This window comes from Macaca thibetana, chromosome 8 (assembly GCF_024542745.1).
Source record: "Macaca thibetana thibetana isolate TM-01 chromosome 8, ASM2454274v1, whole genome shotgun sequence".
Taxonomy (NCBI): Eukaryota; Metazoa; Chordata; class Mammalia; order Primates; family Cercopithecidae; genus Macaca; species Macaca thibetana.
The window spans coordinates 59,859,275-59,877,442 of NC_065585.1; the positions used below are offsets into that span (position 1 = coordinate 59,859,275).

General features: G+C 36.7%; 1 long non-coding RNA gene across 1 annotated transcript in view; it reads left to right on the forward strand.

Annotated features, from left to right (window-relative positions):
* The window catches only part of LOC126960596 (uncharacterized), a 77,283-nt gene extending 68,550 nt beyond the window's left edge, over positions 1-8,733 (forward strand). The window contains exons 6-7 of the long non-coding RNA XR_007728072.1: positions 6,196-6,298; positions 8,648-8,733. This is a non-coding gene — a long non-coding RNA (uncharacterized LOC126960596). The remainder of the gene's footprint in view (positions 1-6,195; positions 6,299-8,647) is intronic.
* Positions 8,734-18,168: the final 9,435 nt, after the last annotated feature.

The window sequence follows — 18,168 nt, forward strand, 5'->3', positions numbered from 1 at the left end:
AGTTTAGACAATTTGCAGCCTGATGATGCAATAGAAAAGAAAAATCCATTTCTGAGGAGAAATTCCAGCCAGCTGCAGAAACTTGCATAAGTAGCAAGGAACCTAATGTTAATCCCCAAGACAATGGGGAAAATGTCTCCAGGCCATGTCAGAGGACCAGTAGGAAAAAGTAGTTTCCTGGCCAGGCCCAGGGTCTCCATGCTGTGTGCAGCCTAGGAACTTGGTGCCCTGTGTCCCATCAGCTCCAGCTGTGGCTGAAAGGGGCCAATGTAGAACCTGGGCTGTGGCTCCGGAGGTGGAAGCCCCAAGCCTTGGCAGCTTCCACATGGTGCTGAGCCTGCGGGTGCACAGAAGTCAAGAACTGAGGTTTGGGAATCTCCATCTAGATTCCAGGAGATGTATGGAAATGCCTGGATGCTCAGACAAAAGTTTGCTTCAGGGGTGGGGCCCTCATGGAGAACATCTGCTCCGGCAGTGGAGAAGGGAAATATGATGTCCAGAGCACCCACACAGAGTCCCTACTGGGGCACTGCTTAGTGGAGGTGTGAGAAGAGGGCCACTGTCCTCCAGACCCCAGAATGGTAGATCCACTGACAGCTTGCACCTTTTGCCTGGAAAAGCTGCAGACACTCAATGCCAGCCCATTAAAGCAGCTGGGAGGGAGCCACAGGGGTGGAGCTGCCCAAGACCATGGGAACCCACCTCTTGCATCAGCGTGACCTGCATGTGAGACCTGGAGTCAAAGGAGATCATTTTGGAACTTTAAAATTTGACTGCACTGCTGGATTTTGAACTTGCCTGGGACATGTAACCCCTTTGTTTTCGCCAATTTCTTCCATTTGGAATGATTGTATTTACCCAATCCCTGTATCTCCATTATATCTAGGAAGTAACTAGCTTGCTTTTGTTTTTACAGGCTCATAGGCAGAAGGGACTTGTCTTTTCTCAGATGAGACGTTGGACTGTGGACTTTTGGGTTAACCCTGAAATGAATTAGGACTTTGAGGAACTGTTGGGAAGGCACTATTAGTTTTGAAATGTGAGGACATAAGATTTGGAGTGGCCAGGGAAGGAATGATATGGATTGGTTTTGTTCCCACACAAATCTCAAGTTGAATTTTATCTCCCAGAATTCCTACATGTGGTAGGAGGGACCCTGGGGGAGGCAATTAAATCATGGGGGCTGGTCTTTCCCGTGTTATTCTTGTGATAGTGAATACATCTCACAAGATCTGATGGGTTTATTAGGAGTTTCTGCTTTTTCTTCTTCCTCATTTTCTCTTGCTGTCACCATGTAGGAAGTGCCTTTCACCTCCCCCCATGATTCTGAGGCCTCCCCAGGCATATGGAACTGAAAATCCAATTAAATCTCCTTTTCTTCCCAGTCTTGGGTATGTCTTCATCAGCAGCGTGAAAACAGACTAATACAACAGCTGAAGCAAATGGTCACCAGGTGGCAGTGCTACAGAGTTGTTTAGAGATCTGAACAGAAATAAATTAGGATATTTTCTGCCCTTATCCATAGAAAATCACAGAATCAGCTTTGGAAGGAAATTGAAGACACTGCAGTTCTATATTCTAGTTGTAAAGATGAGAAAATTAAGGCCCAATTATATAGAAATATATACGTCTCTCTATCGGCCCACTACCTCTCTCCTTTTTCTCTCTGTATATGTGCAGACACGTATCTGCACATATACTTAGAGACCATTGGTTGAACCGCTGCTAGAAAGGATTTTCAAGATTTTTCTGTTTTTTCTTTAATAGATAAAGAAAGTGAAATTATGACCATGGGGATATATCAGTTAGGACAATTGATTATGAGTGTCATAAATTCAACATAAACTTGTTTTTAAATGAAAATAAAAGTAGGATGATTATTCACTCAAGCATCTGCAGAGTCAAGGGATAGTCCTGGCTTCAAGTAAGGGTAAATCCAAGGATGCAGCCCCCATTCCTGTCCTGCTTTCCTCTATGGAGGTTTTATTTCAAGCTTTGTAGGGTGGCCCCCCAGCTGCTCTTGCCTTATATTACCCTACTGCTAAAGTTTCTGCAAAAAGAAAATAGCTTTCTTCTCTAATGGCTTCAACAAGAGCCGTGAAATGGATCCCATTAGGCAAACTGGGTCACATATTCCAGCTGGAGTGTAGGTGGGCCCTGTTTACCTCTACCAGGAATGAGGGTGGTTTGGGGCAATGGCAACATGTACAGTTTTACAGGATGCTCACTGCAGGAAGGTGCCCAGCTACATGGTGACTAGGGTCTGAAATCCATCTGAGCTCCACTTGCCATGGCATGATCCACAGGGCCTAGACAGGAGACATTTTCTAATTTGCCTGTGGTCTGCATTATCAGAAGAATGAATGAATGCTGGGTAGACCTAAATAAAAATGTCTACTTTAAGTGGCTATCAAAAAATATTCTTATTAACTTTGATTTTATTTTTCTTTATTTCTTTCTTTTAGAAATAGGAGACAGGATTGTGTCATACAAAATGTGTGGGATTTAGAGTTGGAATGCCTAGGTAAAAATATTGGCTCTGCCACTTGCTGACTGTGGGAGTTTGGGAAGATTTAATATTTCTCATTCCGTTTACTTATATGTAATAATCACATTTCAGAGAGGTTGGAGGATTAAAAGAAATACATAAAAGTTGATCACACAGCATGGGACACAGTAGCAGCTCAATTAATGTTAATTAACTGTGGCAATTTTAAAACATGGGCCCCAAATTCTTTGATACTCCTCCCGGAGAAAGGTAGATCTCTTTCCCCTTCTTTTGAGTTAGGGAATACTTGTAACTGCATCAACCAACACAGCATGGAGAAGTGACATCATGTGACTTCTGAGGCTAGGTCATAAAATATCACTCAATTTCCTCCTAAAATGCAGCTTCAAATGCATCTCAGAAGTTTCCTCTTGGCATACTCACACTTTGAACCCAGCCACCATGCTGTGAGAGCTCAAGCCACATGGAGAGAGAGAGCTCCCTGTAACCTTTCAGCAGGAGGAATGTCGGAGAATTTTGGGGCCGTGTTTTTAAAATGCATGTTGTGGAAAGTACTATAATGAGCGTTATTTTCCTTATGAGTACTTATTTCCTTCATTATTGAGTGTCTATAATTGTGATGTTTAAACTTGGCTAGGTTATGGTGTCTAGCTGTTTGGTCAAGCACCAGTATAGATGTTCCTCTGATGACTTTTTTTTAGATGTGATTAACATTAAATCAGTTTACTTTGAGTAAAGCAAGTTGTTCTCCATAATGTGGGTGGGCTTTATCTAATCAGTTGAAGGCCTTAAGAGAAAAGACAGAAGTTTTCTGAAGAAGGAATTCTCAAGACTGCAACATCAAAATCCTCCCTGAGCTGAATTTGGTCTCAAGACTACAACATCAGCTGTCACCTGAATTTCTAGTCTGCTAACCTGCTCTATCAATTTCAGACTTATCAGACCCCACTATTGCATGAGCCAAGTCCCAGTTCCTTAAAATAAATCTCTCTTATATATAAAATCTGTTATATATCAAATCATATTTGTTCTGTTTCTCTGGTGGAATATTAATTAATACAGTAAACAATAAAAACAAAGAGAGAAATCTTAAGAGAGAATTTAATTTCAACTGCTAGTTGATTTTGAGTACTTCATACCTGTTCCCACACTTTAGAATTAGAGTGCTTATAAAGGTTCTTAAATTATTCTACATTTGTTTAACTTTGCAACCCTGATAAGAATGCAAGCTCCACATCTCATAATGCTAATCTTGTATCTCTCATACCTCCCATTGTATAGAATTCAGCTCAATAAACCTCTATAGGTTAGTCTCTGGCAGTGTGTGAACAAGTTTGCTCTTAATCATACAAAACTATTATTGTGAGGACTGTGTGCCTATTTAATCACATTTTCAACTGACTTTTTTTGTTCCACTGTCTCATTGACTCATTATGTAAATGTCATTATTGTGCAAGTAATATTTGCAAGTAGGAGTGGGATAATAATTTCCCCTGTTTACACAGAGATTTGCGATCTGATGGTTGGAGATAACATTAGGTGACTCACAAAGTGTTGTCTTGGTAGAATATATCAAGGATGCAGCTTTGTGATTTATTGATTGCCTCAAATCAACCATCCTTTCCCCACCCCTCAATGACCTTCATGAATCTGACGTCTAGATGTTTTCATTTGTCTCATCGGAGCCTAGCAGATGGAATCCACACAACTTTTCCCCCCCAAGTTTCTATGTAATCCTATTAAAAACAGTCTGCATTTTGTCCAATTAACACTGAACTTTTAAGAGGAGAAGCACATGCTATAATGGGAAAAAATAAACAAAAATCAAAAGACCTAGGTGCTGGTGCCAGGTCTTGACTTTTTCATTAAATTAATAGGAGTTTCTAGACACATATCTTTACAGCTTCGATTTTTATCTAAAACATGACCAGTTTTTACGCCTGTAATCCCAGCACTTTGGGAGGCCGAGGCGGGCGGATCACAAGGTCAGGAGATCGAGACCACGGTGAAACCCCGTCTCTACTAAAAATACAAAAAATTAGCCGGGCGCGGTGGCGGGCGCCTGTAGTCCCAGCTACTCAGGAGGCTGAGGCAGGAGAATGGCGTAAACCCAGGAGGCGGAGCTTGCAGTGAGCCGAGATCGCGCCACTGCACTCCAGCCTGGGCGACAGAGCGAGACTCCGTCTCAAAAAACAAAAAACAAAAAACAAACAAACAAAAAAAAAAAAAAAAGAAAATTTGCATTTTACTACTTAGTAACTATTACATTTTAACTTGGGATCATTTCTGAAGAAATCTTTTTACCAAGCTCCTACGGAGTCATTGCTAAGACGTTGCTAAGGAGAAGTAGCTGAGATTGGCCTAATTTAAAATTTATAATTTATTAATTATGACCAGCTGCAGGGAAAGGAAAGCAACTAGCAGATTTCCTGCAGGGAAAGGAAAGCAACTAGGAGAGAATTGAATTTTTAGAAAGTAAAAAAGGATAATATATATCTTCTAGATTAAGGGATGAACTGGGCAATTGCCCCTGAGCTGGGAGAGAGATTATAACAAAATCATGAGCTGTTGCTGGAAAAAAAAGAGCAAAGATCCAACTTTGAGACTTTTAAGTAACTAAATAGTTGGAGCCTCAATAGAACTGCATTAAATTATTTCATCCAATGAAGAAGCTAAAAGATGTGGGGCATTACGTCCATCGAATAAAGGAAGGACACTCTAGAGACAGTGTGGATCCATGAGAATCTGCCTAGAATCTCTAGAATAAAAGTCTCAGGACTGTTTCAGATAAAAATGGAACAACTTCTCTTCCCCACTAGCCTAACTTTTTTTCTAACTTCATTTCTGAACCAGAGGACCTGAGCCCTTTCTGAGTTCCTGGCCCATTGCCTACACCAAGCCTTGCCTTTTGGTTTTCAGTTCTCATTTGCAGGACTACCTACTCAGTAGACATCTGCAGGATCCTAACTGATCTGGAGTCTTGATGGGCAGTCTAGTATCCTGACAGGGACAATCCATGCTATTAAAATTTTTGGTTATTTCAAATCTGCATCTGTTTCAAAGAAGGAGATTCCTTTAGCCTGGACAGTGGGAAAACACCTGTGGCAATAAGCAATTTCCAAAACTTGTTTTAAGTAGCAAAATGTCTATACAACGTGCTTTTGTAGGTCTGATGACGAATGAGGGCCTACAAGTGCCAGCTCTTCCCATGCATTTTGCATATTCTCACAGCAACTTTGCAAGTAGTTGTTTTTATCCCCATTCAACAAATAAAAACAAGTTCAGAGAACTTAATGTGTTAGATAGCAGAGGTAATGAAAAGTGTCCTCAGCATTCAAAACCAGGATGGTTAATTCTTTCCCTTAACAACATAGGGCCTGGATGGCTCTGAGTGAGTTACTTAGTTCTTTGTCATTTTACCATGACTAATTTAATATTTGTAATACTTAGTTTATAAGATTGTTGTTTATTTAATAAAATATACTTACTAGAGGCTATATTTGTAAGGCTAAAGTTTTGATAGAATCCAAAAAGTAAAACTGAAAGATGAAGTGCTTAGCCTAAAGATTGACTTTTTGAAAAAATATCATGTTATGCATCTGAGACATTTATTTATTTATAAAATATTTTACAAAGTTATTAAGTTTCAATGTGCCTAATCTACAACTGCACCTCTTTTTCCTCAGTTAACATCATCAACTATGATGGGAGCTTATTTATTTTATTCTGTAGTTTTCTGGAAAAATTACTTAACTTCTGATTCTGACAAGACAGCATGAAACTATTCAAGTAAGTGTCTCTAAAATGATAATTTTTATATCCATGGCACTTCTCAAGAACTATTGATATCATCTCATCTAATGACTTCTTGGATTGACAACACAGAAAAACTATTTTCCCACAAAAATGTGCTCTTTGTGGTAGACTAGATTCCAAATGTATGTGTTTCCTTGACTATTGAAAGGTATTGTCAAAATGATGTGAGAAAAATCCCATTTTAAGAACTACGTTACCAGGTTACTTTAAATTTCTCTCAGTATGCTAATAAAATGCGGAGCTAGATCTAGGCGTTTTTGTGCTACAGGCAATTTTTTCTCTACCTATTGCCTTTTCCTCTACTTTGCTTTATGGACTGTCAGAACACAGAGTCTCCTTTGGAATACTCAGAGTCAAGCTCTTTGGAAGTAGGAACTACTTTTGGTTATCCTCGAATAAGCAGGTAAAATGGCCATCTATCTTGCTTAAGAGATCTTAGTTTTAATGACCTTATGTATTGATAATTGATACTTAGCCTGATACTCTGCTAAGTATTTTTCATTCATTATCACAATCCTATGGGGCAAGTACTATCATTCTCATTTTACAGAAGAGGAAACTAAGGATCAGAGACACTGAAGACTTACATGATTTTTTGTCGCTACAAAATGGTAGACCTTCAATATCACTCAGACCTTTGTACCTCCAAGGTCCAGGCTGTCAACCTCTCTGTTCTACTGTCACGTTCAAGGCTTTGGAGTTCCTTGTTTCTTCACAATCTGTTGAACCCCAATCAACCTTCCTGAGACTCGCAATAATAGTTTTTAATTTTTTTGTAATACTTGTTACATTTTTGCTTGAAAGTAATGATGCTAATCACTTAGCGAGCCTTTCTTTCTTTCTTCTTTTCCTTCCTTCCTTCCTTCCTTCCTTCCTTCCTTCCTTCCTTCCTTCCTTCCTTCCTTCCTTCCTTCCTTCCCTCCCTTCTTCCCTTCTTCCTTCCTTCCTTCCTTTGACAATCTGAAATGTTTTTAGTATGCAGAACTGGTTTAGGATTTTTACAACTATTTCATTAGAATTTTTACTCACTTTTTTTTTTGGCCTGAGTACTTTGTCTTTCATGAATATTTTTTATATATTGGGTCTATGACTCACTGAATTAGAAAATACAGTTACTGAGTTGAGAAATAGCACTAATGGCATAAAGTTTAAGGAGCCAATTTAGACCTTCTTTTGGTTTCAAAGACTTAGAAAATTGTAGCCACTTCTGTACAAAATATTCATATTACATTAAGAGTGAATGAACTATTAAATAAAATGCAAAGTCAGAAGACTTAGCCTTGGGTTATCATCTGAATTTTCCTTTTGATTTATTGTATGGAATAGAATACATCTTCTGCTGCTTTACATTTTCTCCTTCTTCTCTTTCTTCTCTTCTTCCCTTTTATTTCTTCCATTTTAGTGTCTAAAAATTAGCCATGACATTGTTTCATATACTTATTTACAATAATATTATAAGGATTGGCAAATTAATTAATTTGTCAGAAAAGGATGTTATTACCTAGTGGAGTAAAACATCTCCTCTTTCTCTGTTCCCACCTTTGTAGAAGGAAGCTTTTGTTCATAAAACACACTGAATTTGAGGGAAAAATGGCTATGGCTACACATGTGTTTATAAAATGAGCCTTTCTAGAAAGTGGATGAATCAAACTGGGGCAAATTCTTTATATTGTATACTAAGATTGGAGAGGAAGAAAGGGAGGGCTGAAAGCGTAGATACCAAACTGGTATGCTGATGGAAGACATATTTATATGTATATACACATATATGATATGTACATTTATGTAATATATAATATATATATGTGATGGTTCTTATATCAATATAGAATTTTAATATACTCAATTTGTGACAAATTAATTTCTAAAAATTTTCATAGTTCTTTGGAAAATATTTCTTCTAAAATCAGAGAAAACAGGTAAGTTTTGAAGTTTTTCTATTCTACTTCTGAACATGAATTCATTAATGTAAGCATGTGGCTATGCATACTATTTTTAGAAACTGAGTAATTTCATTTCTGTTCAAATATATTGTATAGAAAATTTGGACAAATGCTTTTAGCTTAAGAAAGTAATTGACCAAAATATAACCTTGTTAATGTCTGTTAATTTAGTTAACATTAATGGTATATGGCAATTATACTTTGGCAAATACTACAAAATACTATGTAACATGCTGAGAGTAAGCGTAACTTTTAGATCACACATAGGTACTAAGTACAATGTGTTTCTCCAAATTTATTATGATGTCAGGTGTAACTCTATTCATGGTACCAATTTTGAAAGTTTTTCATGTTGAAAATTTGCCTCTTTATTACATAGACAAAAAAGTTGTTATAAAATTGAAAATAAAGACGAAGCAAAAGATGATTTTTTTTTCCAAATTGTGAGAACTGCTACCCAGGTGAGTACTGGAATATCAAGGAACTCCTAGGTAACATTTTTGTGGGCTTTGTAAAATGTAAAAAAATTATTGTATATTCTTGGTTTAACCTTTAATAGTAATAGCAACAGTAATAATAGCAGCTAACACGTATTGAATGATTACTGTAAGTTAGAAAGGATGATAGGTGCTTTGTGTGTATTATAGTACTTAACATACAATAACATTACAAAATAGGCAGTGATAATGCCTATGTCTTACAGATGAAGAAACAAAGCTCAGGCAGGCAGGCTGGCTGGCAGAAGTTCACAGAGCTGTGTCAGCAGCACAGCCTGACGGGAATCCACATCTGTTCAAAGCCAAAGATGGTGTTCTTAACCCTCATGCTCTTCATCAGTGCTGTGCTGGCAGCCTAAAAGAACACCGGCACTTCCCAAAAGTAGCTCATTTCTTTTTCAGGGATTAAATATACATTGTGGACCTCATACACGTGAAATATGTTAGGGCTGTTTATCAGAAGATGGAAAACTTTTAAGTTTTGGAAACATTTTATTGAAGAACTCATGAATATGGGAAAATAATAAGCATTCAACATTGAATTGAAATGTTTTTGATATTTTAACAAACAATAATTAAATAAAACATAAATTTAGGGAGTTACAGCAACATCTTAAATAATTTAGAGAAGAATGATGTTTCCTTACTGTTTTTGCAAAAGATGCTCATGGCCAGTCTCATTCATAGGCGAGTCTAATTTCAGAGTGGATGAAAGAATCAGAATTTTGCAGCTGAAGAGACTTTAGAAGTCATCCAGATAAATCACTCTGAGTTTTCTAGACAGAGGCTTGTCTCATTTTTCTTTAAACACCTCTAGTGATGGAATGTGCTATGCCTTCTGGGGCATCACATTTCATCCTAACAGCTTTTGTTAGTTCTTTCTTTCAATTGAGTCCAAATCTACATCTGTAATTTCCACCCCATTCCTTCCTTGTCTTTCCTTTTCCAAATAACAGCCCAGATCTTTTCTTTCTCTTGCTCCAATTCCCTATTTTTCTCAAGTACTACATACGTAACATGGTTCTGGGTCCTCTTGTCATTCTGATTGATTTTCATAGTATATATGTTCCTTTTCTTTAAGTTCATTCTTAAGTGTGTGATTCCAAACAAAAGACAATGCACAAAGAACTGTTAGTAAATTGCAGAATAAAATAGCACTATCATTTTCCTTGATTCACAATGTTTTATGTGAATAGTACATGAAAATACTAACCACAAAAACACACAATAAAAATTATCAGCCTGCTGTTTACTCAGACTAAATGTAATGAAAAACTTAATCAATAATGCAATAATATAACATGAGGATTATAGTTATAGAACTGTATTGGGGGTTTCGTTCAATAAATAGATTTTTAGCTGCTCTTGTCACACAAAAAAGTGTGTGAGATGCTTCACTATAGTAGCCATATACATATACATATAATCATATGTGTATCACATAACATCGTGTTGTAAACTTCAAATATATGCAATAAAAATTATTTGAAAAACTAATATGACAATACAATTGCTCTTGCTACCAGCACAGTTTAAATTCAAAACTTTAGACTAATAATAGACTACAGAAAATACTTGGTCACAGAAAACGTTAGTCTTTTTAAGCTGCATCTAACTTGAATTTCTCCCTCTTCTCACCCATGCTTGTTTAATGACTACCCATTATTCTGTCGCCTCACCTTCTCTGTCCTCTAAGAAACTGCCCCTAAATATTTCAGCTTTGGTTGAGCTGCTTCTTTCTTAAATTCTTATTGAAAGTTAAAATTTTGTTAAAAATATCTTCAGTTAATAATCTACCAATAAAAAATTAATAATGTTGATGTTTATGACATCTATTATTTATACAAAATCTAATATTACCATTTCTAAAAAAATCTAAACATTAATTAAAGAGAACTATAAAGCTCAACATAGTACTGCTCTAAGTAGTTTTGTAATACAAGTTATAATTTAATATTGAATACCTTGGATTAATTTTAAGACTTGATAAATATGTTCTGATCTCATAACCCAGTTTTATCCACAATAAGTGAACTATTCTTAATATTGGCAATTGAGTAAATTGTTGAAAGTTGTAGTGTAATGAATGACATGCAATCAGTTAGAACCACTTAACAATTCTTTTAATAAATGAGCATACTCAAAGCCCACAAGACTTTGGTTCTGAGTTGTAAATTAATTAAAAGGTGAGCAGTTCCCTTCTTTGTTTTCAATAAATACATTTATTCAATTCCTTTCAGTAAAAATGATTATTTCCTCAGAATTCTAATTAAAATTCCAGTTAAATACTTAATTCTTTTGACCTCTAAATAATATACTTCCTTAATGTGCATTTGTGCATTCAAGTTCTTATTCCACGTAATGTGCATTTGTATAGTCTCCCAGTATAAACTGAAGTTTGCTTACTTGTAAAAAACGTATTGTTTTTACCCACTGCAAGATTTTAGAGGGAGCATAGGGTCTGCAGCCTGATCCATCTGAAGGAATGTTTATCTCCAGTATCTCTGTCTTGTTCATTGCAAACATAGCTCATTTTTGTCCTTGTCTGACAGATTTTCTTTTCAATGAAACATTTTGGTCTTTTCATAAATGCAATTTTTGCCTATTACTTAACCACTCTGTACCTCTATTTCTTCATCTGTAAAAGAAGAAGAATGGTTCTTTCTTACAGGGTGTTGTGAGTGTTAAATGTGTTAATACATACAAAGCATTTTGAACACAGTGAATAGCATGCTGTTAGTAGTAGTAGCTTGTGAAAGTGAATAATATGCTGTTAATAGCACATAGTGAATAATGTACTGTTAGTAGTAGTAGCTTGTGAAAGTGCCCATTACCAAGTAGTAAGGGAATCCACGGTTCTTAGTTGTCTGGGGAGAAAGATTTCGGCCGAGTGACAATTCAGATAACAGAGAGTTTTACTGAAGGGAAATGGAGAGCAGAGAGTTTATAGATAGAGAGACGGTACACTGAAAGGTGAGGCCGAACGGGTTGCCAGAAGAGGGTGAACCAGCAGCAGCCCCAGGGTTCTGTGTTGGGTTTTGATGCTGTTGGATTTTTTCTTGAAGTTAGCTCCTCTTTGTTTAGTCTCTGCCTTTTTTCTCTGTCTAGTTTTCCCGCTCCTGCCTTCAATCCCTGCCTTTTCCCCACCTAGTTCCTACCCCAGGCTTGTAGGACCCTCCCTTACTATTAGTTGGTGTGCACACGTGCGCTCGATGTTTGGATCTCAAATTTATCTAATGGCTGCGTTGCTCATTACCGCCACCCCTAGGAAGGTTGTTTAGCGGGTCAAATCTATACTTACTGTGCCTGCGAATCTCTGACAAATTTTCTCCTTTGAACTCTTCCCTTTTATCAGCATGTACCTAGTGACATTCTGACATCTTAACTGTAGAATGAGTGATTACTGGGCATCTTAAGGAGCACTGCTTCCTGTATAGGTTTTTCCCCTCCTCTTGGCTCGTATCTGCATGCATGTTTCGGGTGATCTCTGGGGTGTGAGATTATCCAGACCTCCTTTTTCTCAGGGGCTCTCGCTCCTGGTCATGTCTAGCTCTAGCTGTCTGCCTACTGGAACACTACCACAACACAACACTAGTTGAAGTAATGCTAAATAATCAATACGCCAGATTTCTCCCCTACAAAATCTATAGCAATGGTAGTCATTTGCTGACATGGAATAACAACAATTTGGTGATTTTTTGCCTTTTTGCTCCATTAAGACTCCTAGATGAACTATAAATTCAACTTAGGTTTATACAAAATAATTTGAATTAAAGAAATATCAAGTGGAAAAATTTGTTCAGCAGGTGGAAATATATTAAAATTAGGGAAAGTATTATTTAAAAATTTTGCTTTTTAATATACTTACATTCATTTTTATTATCATTAAAATTTTTATTTGTTTCAAATCCTTGTGCAATTATGTCTCAGATTACTCAACTTCATGGTTGGTCCTTTGGTTGATGCTTTTGAATGAAAATAACATATTCTAGAACTATCCTTACATGAACCAATAACAGAGAGGCTAAGTAGTTCTACCCTGGACTGAGAGTCAGTAATATAGTAATTTATTCTGCCATTTTCCAAATAATAAATGTATATTGACTGACTTCATCAGTAAGAAACTACTCTGTATTCACAGGCCCTTCAGATTTTTAAAGAAACTTAGATTCATCAAAAGCTTGGGGCATATAGTCAGATCCCCCTGAAGATCCTCACATTAACAAAGAACCTTATTTTGGAGCCCAGAAACTTTTAGATACAAGAAAGCTCTGTATTTTAGATAAAAAGAAAGCTCTGTATTCATTAGGACCATTTCACACCAAAAGTTTCTGTTTCTGTATAAAGGTTCTAACATACAGCATAATCTAACTAATACTAATTATGATGAATAGATGATTTAATTCCAAATGAAACTAAATTATAACTAGAGATGCTATTTTTTCCTCAGCTTAGACTAGCACAGTCTTCATAATTACATAAAAATATTACAGGTCTTGTCTTAAGAAAGATTTACCAGAGACTTGTGTTGTTTTTAGGTGCACGAACTCAGTAAATGTAAATTGAGAAACTCTTTGGTTCAGAAAATTCATTTGGTGCCTCTATGAGTTTATTATTGTAAATGGGAAGTATATGTACATTTTAACCTATAATCCTGACAACAGAAATCAAAACAGGAAATATCAATGTAGTTGAAATAGTTTTTGCTGTTGGAATAGAAGGCCATGGAAAGAATGTGCTGCTAATACACACAATCCTCCACACTTCACCACTCTCACCCCACCAAACAAACAAACCTGAAAACACCCTTGAATGCGGAAAACTCATACCTGTCAGGTCTAGAATTGTTTTCATCTTAAGACTTAAGTTTTCTTAACTCTCAAGTTAAGATTTCTTTGGCTGTGAAGTACTGACTTCTAAATATAACTCCATAGTCTCCCAATAATTACTAGAATTGGAAACAAATGAGTGTTTTATTGTTCCAAAAATAAAAGACTGCCAAAAGAATGGGCGTTTGCCACCATTGCCTTCATTTAAAAGAACATGCCACTGACTTTGAAAGTAATTCTAAAAGAAGAAGTTAAAAAGCTTCAACAATGGCAGCATTATAAAAATGTCTACAGGGGGCTGACAACATCATTCACTTTTCATTTGTATATGTCTACTCTACCCTATTTTCAAATACTCATTTGGAAACACAAGTTCTGGTATTAAAAAAGACCCAGTCTTGTAACTTCATTACACTAGTATCATATACTAAAAGAATTTTTACCATTCCACATTAATAAGATAAATACAACAGATTCCTTCAATATATTATTCCCCATATCTATCTGTCTCTCTCTCTCTCTCTCTCTATATATATATATATATATATATTTTAAAGAAGTATTTATTAGCACTTTAAAGAGTTATTTTTTAAGGAGGAGATAATTAGATGAAGTGATTCATCTTTTTGCTTGCTCGCTTTCATCTAAGCCAAATGATACATCTGTAGAAACATGGATGGGAATCAGAATATACACACACTATATATATGGGGTGTGTGTGTATATATATAGTAACAAAATACATAGTATATGTATGTATATATACTATACTATGTACTATACATATAGTGTATATATATTATATATATAAAAACAATAATTTTACTAATAAAATTACTTAAAGGAAAACTTTTGAAAGAATCATACTTGACTTCAATCATGATCTAAAGATATTCTTTCAGGAAATTCAGGGATGTATGGGTTTTCATGAAAATGATTCTGAAGCCCAATTTTAGCAGCACTGAATTTCTTGTTTTTCTGTCATCAGTAAGAGGAATGCAGCGATTCATGAGCTTCTCAGCCTGTTCTTTGTCTCACCTGTGACACTAAAATAGTCCATTTTTCTAAGTGCTCCAGGCATCCCAAACTCAATTATTAACAGATTAAATTTCTATGAATGTTTAAAAACAGTTGAGGTAGATAAGAGTTGTGATTCTCTACTATTTTCCAAATAATAAATGTACATTGACTGACTGCATTAGTAAGAAACTACTCTGTATTCACAGGCCCTTCAAATTTTTAAAGAAATTCAGATTCATCAAAAGCTTGGGGTATAGTCAGAAAACTTGTTTTTACTGCTATGCTACTACTACCTACCTTAATAACTTTGGGAGATGTTTCTCAAAATCTTTTGTTGTATCTCAATTTCATTATTTTGATGATGGAAATGATAATAATGGCAATGACCTCACAGGCATTTGAGTTTGGGATTATAAAAGTGCTTTGTGACTAGAACAGTGAGTTGTTATTCGCATTATTGTGAACTGAACAGAACTACTCTGATGGCCACCAGCTTTATCATGGCACTAACAATAGAAAGAGAGTAGCCAATTTTCCATTTCATTATCATTCTGCCTTGCTACAGGCTATTTTAAAATGAACAGATTGTTAATAGATGCCCACCTTTTGTACCACTTATATTGTAGGGTACATAAAGATATATAAAATACGAGAAGCAGCTTGGTGTGGTGGAAAGAACTTGGACTTGAATCCTGTCTCTTTCCTTCACTTCCTCTGTGATCTAGGAGTCACTTAGCTTATCTGAGCCTCCATTCACTCTTCTGTAAAAGGGGTTAAGAAATACTCATTTTAGAAGACTGGTGTAAGAATTAAAAACTGAAACTGAGTCAAGTGCCTGGCACATTATATGTATCAGATACATTCTTATTATGGTACCTGATGAAAGGAAACTGAAAATGTCTGATGCTTAAGGAATATGCACCCCAATGCCCTCCTTATTCCTCATAAAGACATAGCTTGACCTGGGGGTTTAGCAAGTGAGACATGAGTCCTGACAGGTCACAGATGTCCCGAGTCTACTTGTATTTTATGATTTGTCCATGACTGACACTGCAACTTAACTCTTTAATGATAACTAGGTCCAGCACAGAGCTTTCTTTGAGGTCATTGCCATTATTATCATATCCATTGTCAAAATAATGAAACGGAGATACAACAAAAGATTTTGAGAAACATCCCCCAAAGTAATTAAGGTAGATAGTAGCACAGCAAGAACTTAAAAACAAATTTTCGGATACATACAATGTGCCAGGCACTTGACTCAGTTTCAGTTTTTAATTCTCACATCAGTTTTCAGAACCAATATGTTAGATAGATAAATAGATAGACAGACAGACAGACAGACAGATAGATAGATAGATAGATAATAGGTAGATAGGTAGATTAGATAGACAGATAGATAATAGGTAGATAGGTAGATTAGATAGACAGATGAGAGATTTATTAGGGAAATTGGCTCACATGATTATAGAGGCCAAGAAGTCCTGCAGTAGGTTGTCTGCAAGCTGGAGAACCAGGGAGGCTGATAGGGTGGCTCAATCCAAGTCTTAAGGCTTCAGAACCAGGGAAGCCACTGATGTAACTCTCAGTCTAAGATTGAAGACCTGAGAACCTAGGGGGCGCTACTGCAAGTCCGAGGCTCCAAAGGCTGAGAATCTGGAGTTCTCATGTCCAAGGGCAGAAGAATGGTGTCCCAACTCCTGGAGAGAATGAATTCCCATTTCCTCTGCCCTCTTGTTCTATCTGGGCCCTCAAATTGGATAGTGTCTGCCTACATTGAAGGTGGATCTTCCTTACTCAGTCCATGGATTCAAATGCTAATCTCTTCTGGAAACATCCTCACAGGTATACCTAGAAATGTTTTACTAGCTATCTGTGTCCCTCTTAGTCCAGTCAAGTAGACATCTAAAATTAACCATCAGAGTACCCATTGAATATTAATAGTTTACAATTACCTAGTTCTGTTTATTTTCCTTTCCTCTTCCCTAGATTCAGGTCCCAAGCTATGTAATCAAGCATATGTCACTTATATTTTTAGACTTCATCTTGTCCATCTGTAAAATGAAGGATTTGGGTTAGATGCCAGCTAAAGTTATTTGCATTTCTTACATTTAATGATTTCAGAAATTAGCAATCTTTTGCTGCAGGAAGACTGCCCCAGATCTGTCGTTGAGGTGCTGGTGATGATTACATCTGCTATGGAAGTGGACAGATGAAATTATAATGGGGGTCCCAACCATCTGAGGGCAAGCAATGAAAGAAGCCAGAGGGTCATGACAGAGAGGAGCACTAAGCATTATAGGCACACTTCATTTTTGAATGAGGTCTGGTGCCACTTCTGTGGAGAACACCCACAAATTGTGGACATAACAGCCACTGAGCAGGCTGTTAAATCAGGGAAATCCTGAGAAACTCCCTTTCTGCCTCTTCCTGCAGTATGAGTGATTAGAGTTCCATTTGCCCAGTTTAGTCCAGTCTTTCCTATATAGGTTGTTCTTTCCAACTTTTAAAATTTCCTATGTAGTACCACTGTCCAGATCAACAAATGCTTATTCCTCTGAAGAAATCTGGATTCCTAGTGCTGAGGACTGGCTAAGAACTCTTGTAAATGGTTACTTTTTCTAGTAGGACAGATTGCATTTCAAAGTGAAGAAGATTTGAACAAGCATAGTGCATGCTTTGGATTGACATGCAGACCTCCTTAAGGACAGCTACACAGTGTTGGGACCTCCATGTTCTAATGTAATAAATTACACTGTTAGAAAAGGGTGGTGTCTGTGTCTTATTGTATGGATGTTGCTAATAATTTTCCATCTCTTTCTCTGGGTCCAACATCCCTGACTTTTAAAATTTAAATTTTCTTGTCTTGGACTTGCCATTGGTCCTTTGACTGGGGGAAGATACATAAAAACGGAACAAAGCTGGATGGAGAATTACTTTGACGAGTTGAGAGAATAAGGCTTCAGACAATTGGTAATAACAAACTTCTCTGAGCTAAAGGAGGATGTTCGAACCCATTTGCAAAGAAGCTAAAAACCTTGAAAAAAGATTAGACGAATGGCTAACTAGAATAAACAGTGTAGAGAAGACCTTAAAATGACCTGATGGAGCTGAAAACCATGGCACGAGAACTACATGATGCATGCACAAGCTTTAGTAGCCGATTTGATCAAGTGGAAGAAAGGGTATCAGTGATTGAAGATCAAATGAATGAAATGAAGTGAGAAGAGAAGTTTAGAGAAAAAAATAAAAAGAAAGAGAGTGTTTATCTGGAAAATCAGTAAACTATTTTAATCTACAGTATTACCCTTACACTCACACAAAAGGGTTCTTACTTTGCTTTGGTTCTCCATTTGCCATCATATTCTCCATTATATGGAGAGTCTGTGGGTCCAACGGAACATGCCTATGCAAAATTTGCACCATCTTTTTATCTAGACCATGTTTTGGATATTTGGGATCCCAGAACATGAGAGAAGGGATGCCTTTCCCAAACAATGTTCAACTTACTTGCAGAATCTGCATGAGTCTTTTCCTTGAGTCTGGTCTCAGGC